Source organism: Macrosteles quadrilineatus, unplaced genomic scaffold (assembly GCF_028750875.1).
Source record: "Macrosteles quadrilineatus isolate MER2022 unplaced genomic scaffold, UCM_ALF_1.0 Scaffold_3__2_contigs__length_128488019, whole genome shotgun sequence".
In the NCBI taxonomy this organism is placed as follows: Eukaryota; Metazoa; Arthropoda; class Insecta; order Hemiptera; family Cicadellidae; genus Macrosteles; species Macrosteles quadrilineatus.
The window spans coordinates 49908435-49918681 of record NW_026542596.1 but is presented as its reverse complement, the minus strand read 5'-3'; positions in this window follow the sequence as shown (position 1 = coordinate 49918681).

Sequence of the window (10247 nt, the reverse complement as noted above, 5' to 3'; positions counted from 1 at the left end):
GTAAATGTAATCCACCCTCATCCCCATGTCACCATAAATAAACCTAAATTGAATCTCACACTTAATAAGTGGTCAGTTCACTGAGCATTTGCTATGTGTGGATATTTCATTTTGACAATTATAGCAAACCAATCAATAAAAGATTATTCAATTTTGAAAATTGAAAACCCAAAGTACCATTGATTGTAAAAACTATATTGATTATTGTACACGTGTAGGTTTTATCTGCACATTGGTAAGTTCATGTTTTTAATAACAACTCTGGCTATAAGTTCACATTAACAGGTTGTCAACTTAAATTAGTATGTAGCCAATTGTTACAAATCAAATTTTAAAGAAATAAATACCGACAGAGAATCAACTATTTACACCTTTTTATTATTTAATTCGTGGAAAAATTTAATTTGTGAAAGGACAAACATAATGTACCAAACCTCCTAGAAATATAAAAGAATCCATTTGACAAAACCTTAACTTCAATAAGCACTATGTTACTGGTAAAGTGACTGATTATTCATAGAATAGGAAAATTACTTGTTGCTGAAATATATAGCACTCTTTAATGTAGTCAAATACTGATGAAAAACTTATAAATCCTTAGAAGATTTTGTTGCAGTTTCATTCTATTGTACAATGAGTACAATGAGTTTTTAAATACAAAAAAAATCCAAGGTATTAAAACGTACATATTATCAGTTTAAATCCAGCCTAATATCGCTTATAATTAATATTGACAACTACTGTAAAATAATACTCTTCATCAATAATGATGGTTTTAAAATCTAACAATTGATTAAATATAAACCTTTGTACAAGTAAACAAGGAAGATAAAAGTAAGAAACTCTTAATGTTCCAACCTAAGCAAAGACTCCCAAGACGTTTTATTTCTTGTGTCTAATTAAAAATACTTTCTTAACTGAGTTTAACTGTTCCTTTCAATTAGGGAAATCAAATCAAAGCCTTGTTTAAACTTGCTCTAAATTAATTTTCAAATTAAGGTAGGATCAATAATTTATGTAAGAAAGTTTTGATTATTTTAAACAGTTATAACTTGATTTAATATTTTTTTTCTTAAAATATGCAATTCAATTTATGACTTGGTTGAAAAACTGAATCAACCAAAAAATTGACAATGTTTTAGTTCATGAATTTAAATGTTAGAATTGCAAAATCAGCCCAAAATCAAAACATTTGTCTGACGGATACAAAAAGTATTTATTCAAATTAGTGTGGGACTAATATTTATTTTTTGTAGGATTATGCTCGGTTTTTGCCCTACATGTAAACCATTTTTTAGTTGCTTGTTAAGAAGTCGAAAACTAAAGTTTTTTCAAGGTTTAGGCTTTGACTATCAATACAATAGTCAATGGTTTAGGCCTACTATAAAATTTTAAAATAAATATTATTTCTTATCTCAGGTTTACGATTTAAAGGTTAATCACACATAAAGGTTCCATTGTTTTTTTTATGATTATATCAGGTTAAAAAGTACTTAACCTTAGTTTGATTTTTCCTTTGAGTGCGATGAGTCATAAAAGTAGAAAGTGGCATGAGTAACACAGCTCACAAAGCTTTTATATCTTCAAATGTCAAGTAACCCGGCTGGATTATCTGTCGCCGATTCTCACTACAGTTTTTAATCCACTTTGCAATACTTTTGTAATCTGATTATACATGCTACTCGCGTCTTTTTCAATTTAATCATGTTTTTACTTTGCAAGCTAATCTGTTTTGTACAGCAACAACTCTTTGTAAGATTAAGATTTCCCATATTTCCTAAGCTGTTGAATTATGTTAATCACGTTTAGTGAAACAGTTTCTGTAAAATGCAATTAGATTGAAATTAATCCATCCAATAGAATAAATCGTACCGTATTATAGGGCTAATGCGATTTGAGCAAGCACTTTCATGTTTTAAGTAAGTTAATTATTAATTAGTTGAAATTGTTTTCCAGCAAATAAATTAGCTTATGTTAATTCTTACCAGAGACTTTGTTTTGAGTTTACATTAATCTAAGACTTATTATTTTACATAATAATGTATTTTTGTGCATTGTGACATCGATTTCAGATATCGATTTGGTTTGCATTTGGATTGTAAACCATTTTTCATTACTTGTATTGACGAATTAGTATATTTCATAACAAGAGTGGAAAAGAGAATTATTTGTGTTAGAGACTATAGGTTGGAAGTGTGAGACTTTTGAAGCACTTCAAATGGTCAAGAATGTGCAAAACACTTTTACTTCAGTTTTGAACGATACTTTCACTACACTACTGAATATAAAATACTGGAATATAAATTGTTTAAGAAACCCAACCAAATGCTGTCACTTAGAATCATGAGCAAAATTTTCCTACTCCAGCGACAAACAAAACTGCTTGTACTTTTAATTTGATCCTTCCTTTGATTTTGTGAAGAAGATCATGAACCCACTTACTCTGCTCTTCTTTTCAATGCATGTCAATAAAACGATGACGATTTATTTAAGTTTTGAGAAGATTGTCAAGTTGTTGATAGTGGAAAACTTGTTACTGTAAAAAATGTCACTTTTCAATATAAACAATAGATGCTGTATGTAAATGTGACGTATTGTAGTTTATAAACAAATTAAAAAACAATTCACTCCAAGTAGTATAGTTAGAACACATTCAGTAAATATGTGCTAAATCATATCGTCCTTCTTCAAACGAGGCCGGAGGCCGTGGTGGCGTTTGTGTGCGTCACCGGCAGGCATACTGTATTGCTATAAGTAATAAACAAACGTAACGTAACGTAAGGTAAGGGTTAACGTAAGGGTACAAAAATGAGTAACCTTGTTGAAGCAACTGAAAACAGGAGGCTATGTCAAAGGCTTCACCAAGACCAGCTGAATGAAGCTCAAATAACATTGAACATTTCAATCTTAATTTATTACGTAACAGGGTGCCTCCGGTCTGAGCAAACCCACACTGTTACTATAGTTATGTTGTTTACCCTGTGTGTGTAAACTATCACTAATATTAACAAATTAGCAAAAAAGATACAAAACTTTTGAGGATTATATTTAGCCCTTACTCAATATAAAATATCTTTACAAAAAACAAAACAACATTGTTGGTGTAACAAAAAAAAACATTGTTAGTGAGGAACTGAGAATCAATTTAAATTCAGTGATGTTGAATACTTCATTCTGGTTTTGGTTTTGCCGGATTAAAAAGATTGCTCTTCAATGGCTTAAACTCTTCAATGTTCATTTTAGCGAGATCTGATCACCGATTTGTGCCTAATTAAAATGCATCATTGTGCAATAACAAGTGGTTACTGAAAAAGACTCTCTTTATATTCATCCTGTTGTGTTTAATCATTGGCAGAGAGTTTGTACACAAAAATATTCCTTGGTCCAGAAATGTTCCCTTTTTCTAATTGCATTTTATTTGGATTTCTCAATTAAAAAGCTTTTTGAGTTGCACTAATATTATTTTACATTTTACTATTATGATTATTATTGTAAGGCAATCCTTTACTTTGCCTATAGGAAAGCTGTAATATTATTTATGAAAATATATTACTACAAGTTAACGTTCCTAAGAATAGTTTTATCCGCTTCAATTACATTCAATAAATCTGAGAAGAATGTCCAACGGATCACAATATTGTTCACATAAATCCTTCCAGTCTGAACAGATGTTTGTTGTTACACTTTGTGCTGCAAAAGCAGTTCTTGAGCAATAAAAGTGATTGAGGATTAATGTCTTGCATGAAATAGATGGAATATTCAATATATTGATAGATCTCAATATTCTTAGATAACATAAAGGCACTGGTGTAGTACCAGGTTTATAAGGATATCTTTTGATCTTACACATAACAATAGCTATCACAAGTGTTTCATTTCTAACTACAGGATTCGGACCATTACCTTACAAAAAATCTAATCCTGTAATGGCGTATATGTAAACACAAAAAATTACAGGAATTAAAATGTCCATTTCAAAGTATTTTCAAAAATTTTTAGTTGTGCATAGAATAACATTAACTTAAGACACGATCACAATTTTTGTGAGCGATTATATTTTATTGATATTTATAATAGAACGTTATTGATATTTATTATACTGTATATTTATGTATTATACATTTATAAGATATTTATTATGATATTAATTGATATTTATATTTTGTCTAGTAGTGCTTCATTATTTTTTATATATCAGTAACAGAATATATCTAAATCGTTAATAAGTTGATTCTGCTGAAGGGTTACTTATTTACCTCTATGTAGCACTTTACCAAAAGTGAATGACCTTACCCATTTACATTCAAACAAATATTTTTACACATTTTAGTTTCATCATATTATCATCTTGTATGTCAGCTCAGTATAAGTTGTGCATATGTTTTATGTATATCGTGTGATTATAATAACTCATTATACTAACAAATGAATCTACACATATCTCACAAAGAGACCCTCATTGGAAGGTTTGTTTGTATAATAATGAAAAAAAGTACAATATCCTATTGTACTTTTTTTCAAGGGAAACAAATTTTGATGCATTTTTAAGGTATTTAATGAAAAAATCTACCTTTTGCTTAAAACTTCCTTGCATGCAATAAAGTTAGATGAATATTTTGTCCTAGTAACTACTAAGAATCTGGAGGCATAAGTGGTCAGTCAAATTGTACAAAGGAGAATGACAAAATTTAATCTTCAGCCCTGCCAAGAATTATGTGAACTTGGTTTAAAGTAGTTTGAAATAAATATTTGTATACCTAAGATAAAGTTGATTAGTTATTAACATTAACAAACAAGTGCTGTTCTAAAGGATTGTAAACTAAATACATATACATTGTGTATGATAAAAACTTAAAAAAATGTAATACAGTAGAAATTTATCGGACCTATCTAAAACCTAATTTTCTCCTCTATATTGTTAAAATTTGCCCATATATACGGGATATCTACAGTTGTTTATTGCATTGGTCCATCAGCTTAATCCTCAGAGCCCATAGTGGTGTAATCCAATATGACAAATGGTTTATATTCAGTGGTATTATAACTAACAATATTGCAGATGATGTCATATAATTTAAATACTGTATGTAAAACTAGTAAGTCTAACCATAGGATACTGTTGCTGAATTATCTAAATGATTGTAATTACCTATGGCTATTTTTATATAAATCTAGTTTTTTATAAACTTTTTGTTTTCCTTTTTGAAATCAGCTTGCCATCAAACAGGGTATCTACACGCTCCTAAACAGCAAATAAGTCCTTCCTGATAGTTTAGGTTTAGCTGCATTCTGGCCGCATAATGCAGATCAACTGCAAGTAGCTGATGAACGAGACCATCTGTGGCTTCCGCAGACCACTTGGAAGAATGGGCGCACGATACCACAGGGCACTTTGTCGTGGCTAGGGCTGTCAGGCGTAGAATGACTCTCACCAACTCCTGGGGGAAGTACATACTGAATTTTGATGCTAGGGCTGAACTCCATATCATTAACAAGGGAACAACCGAACTTTCCGGCAGCCAGGGATAAAAGAAACGATCCCAGATATTACCCTTTTCTATGTGAGTTTCTTTTGCCCCAAAGTCTGGAGTCCTGAAGGATTACACCAAGGAGAGGATAATTAAGTCCCTATCTCGGGCTCACATCCTGTACTCACTGTGGGATTCCTGGAATGTCCGTGGTTTAATAATGAAGATGGAATTAAATAACAACACATTTTACAGTTAAAAATGCCGCGGCCGATACAAGCGGGACTAACACGGGAGTTGGTTACATCACGAGAGCTGCTGGAAGACTCTGAGGAAAAGCCGGGAAAATAGGAGCGTGGACAGGCTGTGTTCTGATTGGATGGTTGAGGGTGGCGTGATGATCGGACCACGGCAACGGTTAATTTACTCAAACACTGCCATCATGATATATACATTTACAATGGTCATACTCAGCAGAGTATATTATATGAAATACACTACAATTCCAAGTAAGGGTTTTCCCACTCTTCACTCTTGAAAAACTGGAAACGGCCGTGCTATTCCTGAAGAACGATATGGTTCCTGGACTTGATAGGGTATCCGGTAAAGCTCTCAAGAAGATCCTATCTATATCCATCCCTAATCCTGTTCAAGTCCATACAATGCCTGCTTGGCCAAGGGGGTGTTTTCTTCGTTCTGGAAAACGTCCAGGGTGTTCTCATGGGGAAGGGAAGGGGAGACCCAGGTCTCTTACAGACCTCCCTGTATGTTGGGTATGGCAGAAAAAGTTCTCAAGAGTTTGATCCGACCCTGAATGAATTCAGCTGAGGTCACTGCCGGGAGACATGTCTCCCTGTCAGTACGGTTTCAGACAGGGTCGGGCAATAGTCGACGCAATCTCGGAGGTGATGCAAGCATGTGATGAGAGCTGTGATAAGAGCTTGGGATTTCAACTACAGTAAGTAATTACTCTAGTTGGGTTGTGCTGCCCTGATCACTCAGTATGTGTATTTAATTCCACGAGATGTATTGTGATATGCTGAACGCTCTGAAGAACACCTCCCACGTCCCAGGATACCTTGTGCTCTTCATAGAGGATCGCATTGTCATCGTCGTGATTTTCCAGTCCAGTGCTGAAACCTTACTGCGCTGGGGGGTTTTAGGACTTTGTCCTCTGGTTCCACCCACCTCATTTACTATGGCTGCAGATGGTAAGTGTGTCACTTCCGGTGATGCTAAAGGTTCCATACTGGGCCCGGGATAACGGGCAGTAGTAACGACTTTTGTAGGATGACACACGGTCATTTTGATTCCATGATGGAGGAAGGTGAGTACAATTGAGTCTGTGGATCACAGTTCTTTTAGGGTATTCTCCGTACCTTGACCTTATTGGCTTAGAAACGGTGCGTGTCCTGAGGGCTTAGAACACGAGTGCAGGGCCGAGTGGCAATTGCCTAAAAACATTGACGAGTGTAAATTTATAGCCTGCGGCTTGGTATAGTGCGAGTGCCGGCCAGGTATCCGTTACTGGTCCCATGGTGTGGCGGGTATAGGGGTGGAAAAATCTACCATGGGGAGCAGGATGAGTAAAACTTGTTTGAGGAATAAAATTAAACTTATGAAAAAAATTTTGAAAAAATTAAATGAAGAACTAATCGAATCTTTATTTACAATCGAAATTATGGTAGCCCAGCTAAAACTGTGCCTGGTCTCCATTACATCCTGCCCAATACACCCCCTTCTACTAATACCCCTCCCCTGAATCACTCTTACGCTCTGAAGAGTCAAACGGCACTCGGGCCTACCTGACGGTTTTTACAGTTTATGACCACCACGGCAAACAATAGAAAGGCACTCGCTCCGTTTCCCTGTTGACCTGACCTGAAAAACGTGATGACAATAAGGTATCCCAGTTATGTGTCCAACAGGGTATAGCAAGCTTTTTGGTGTTTAGTTTGACCAATTTAGCAATCTCCAGTCTCACACAATACAGCTGGCTACCTGTCTACGTAAATGCATTTTATCTCCCTCTTTTCTATAAGGGAATTGCAAAAAATAAATATCTACATCAATAGATCCATATGTCTAGTGTAAAATGGACACAAACAATAAAATTCCGATTGCAGCAACATTCTCCTGTATTAGCTTCTGAATCTGTCAAGTTTATCTGATTTACTACAAAGCTTGAAAGCTTCATCTAGGCTGCAAAGATTAACTAAAAAAACCAGCTCCACACCAAGAGTCGGAATCAAGAAGTTTACTCACCATTGAGTAATACAAGATTACAATAGGCTTTATCAGTTATATATCCGCTTACATATTGTAACAAAGCCTTACCAAGATAATAGTAATAATATAATAAAATCAATATAGGTAAATTATAAACTGAAAGTATTACCTTTGACTATTAATACAACAACGTATTACCAACAAAATAAATGAATAATGAAACAATAAAAACCATAAAACAACAAAAATATATACAGAGACAGTAAATATAGAAGACCCAACACTTAGTTACCACTATAATATATCAAATTCCAAGATAGCCTTTATAAAGCAAAATGTGTGTGACTGGTAAGCCAATCACCACTCAAAATAAGGTAGTCTTAACTAACTCACTAAATTATATGATTCCCTGTCTACCTAACAGCTTTACAGTAATGTGGATGATCATTACCCTTGAATTACCCTACACTCCCACTAGGAGGATTAAACATCACATTTCCATAAGTCTCCAATAGAAGTTTATCAATATGGTTGCCTCATTTTTTCCACAAGTCAGTGGTGGCTGAAGTCTCAACACTGTACTTGGTTGTAACACTGAAGGAAAATAAAGTCTGTAGTTCACAAAAAGACTGTGATTGTTAGTCTTAGCATTTTAATGATAGTGACATATTACAAGAAATAAATCAAATCTGCCAACAACTATAAAGCGTTACGAGGTAGGCTATATCAAAATAGTACCGGTAACTTTTACAACTTTCTTGATTTGATAAAAATTCATAAACAAAAACAAGTTTAGTTTTCACATTGTGAGTGGAGTAGTAGCTATAGTGGTCGTCGCCTTCTATAGGAGTTTAACATTGCTAGGTGGACAATGTATTGTATATATGCTGGTTTTGATACGTTTTGACCAAAATGACGAGAACGGGGAGAAACAATTAACAAATCGTTTTATTATTACAATTATTATTGACTGGGATGGCGGCGTCGTCCTGGAGGTCATGAATTGTGGATATTTATAGGCATGTGGTGTGAATGTGGAGCTCCATGTTGTGGATTTAACGGCCGCACTAGTTACGACTATCCGTAGTACTATACTGATAACTAGGAGTACGCTTATTCAGCGCGTAACGGGATGAGTGAACTCAGAATAGTTATTTTAATGTGCATACATAGTACAATTTTTATATTTTTGTATATGTTTCTTTCATAATATACTCATGGATAATTATTTTGAAACAAAGAATATAATATCGTAACCGTTTATTAATTGTTGTCAATGGTCATTTCAATTTGTCAAAGAATAAAGAACTTGGAATAATATTTTTTTCAAAAAAATACAGGATTTCGTAAAATGAGTATGTCACAAACTATTTTAATAACACAATTTTACTAACCCCCTTATATACAGTGAGAGCATAAATACTAATGTAATGGTAAAAATATTACGAGATCAGAAAGCGAGCGTTCATACGATTTCAAATGGCCCACGCAAGGTGATTAGTTCACCGAGCAGCCACGCACTGCGCTAGCGTTGCGACCCCTATAAATGCCGCGCAGGACACGGGACAGCCCTAAGAGGATTAAACATTAAGGAGAGGGCACACGAATAGGAATACACATGTTACTGTACAGTGAAGCCAGCTCTAGCAGAACACTAGAGGGGCACGCGGAGCCGTAGAGTGGCAAATGGCTATAACATGGGAGAGATAGGGAAAAACACGACGCGCACTGATGCGGGCAGTGATGAATGTGTCTTTTACTGAAAGCTAAATGCTTTAACGACCATATCTGAGCCCATATTTTAAAACTAAATACTATTATTATTACTACTAACCCTGGACATACTCAATTAGATTAGCTATCCTAGCTATTAGATTAGCTAGCTAAAATTGTTTAGCAAAATCTTTGAAAAACTGTTCTTGATTCAGTTGTTAGCATTCCTCAATCGTCACAATATTTTTTCATTTGATCAATTCGGGTTCAGAAGGGGGAAATGTTCAGTGGATGCAGTGTATAGCCTTGTCAGTAAGGTAATTGAGAATCTGGACAAGCATCACCCGACACTCAGTGTCTTTCTAGATCTTACCAAGGCTTTTGACTGGGTCGACCACAGTATCCTCTTGTCAAAATTATAACACTACGGTGTTCGAGGTGTTCCGTTGCATTGGATAAAATCTTAGGGTGAGGTGGGGTAAGTGCACTACGTAAAATCGAAAGTTCAAGTTTGACCAGGTCTGACCACATAATTTTTAATGGTAGAAAATTCATAATTTTACCATGCATTTTCAAGAATGTTCTCTATTAGTCTTTAAGTTTCATAAAAATAAAAAAATAAAACTCTTATATTTTTTCTTTGTTTAATTGTTTCTACCCAGTGTATGCACTTGCCCCGTGGGGCAAGTGCATTTTCTGTCTCTATATCCCATGGTAAGTGTATTAGGAAAACAGTGGGGTTAGAGCATATAGAACTTTTTGAGAGCTTTCTAACACTTTTTACAGAACTGAATTATCTCTTTTGAGATACAAACTTTTTTCAAAGGTGAGAAATCT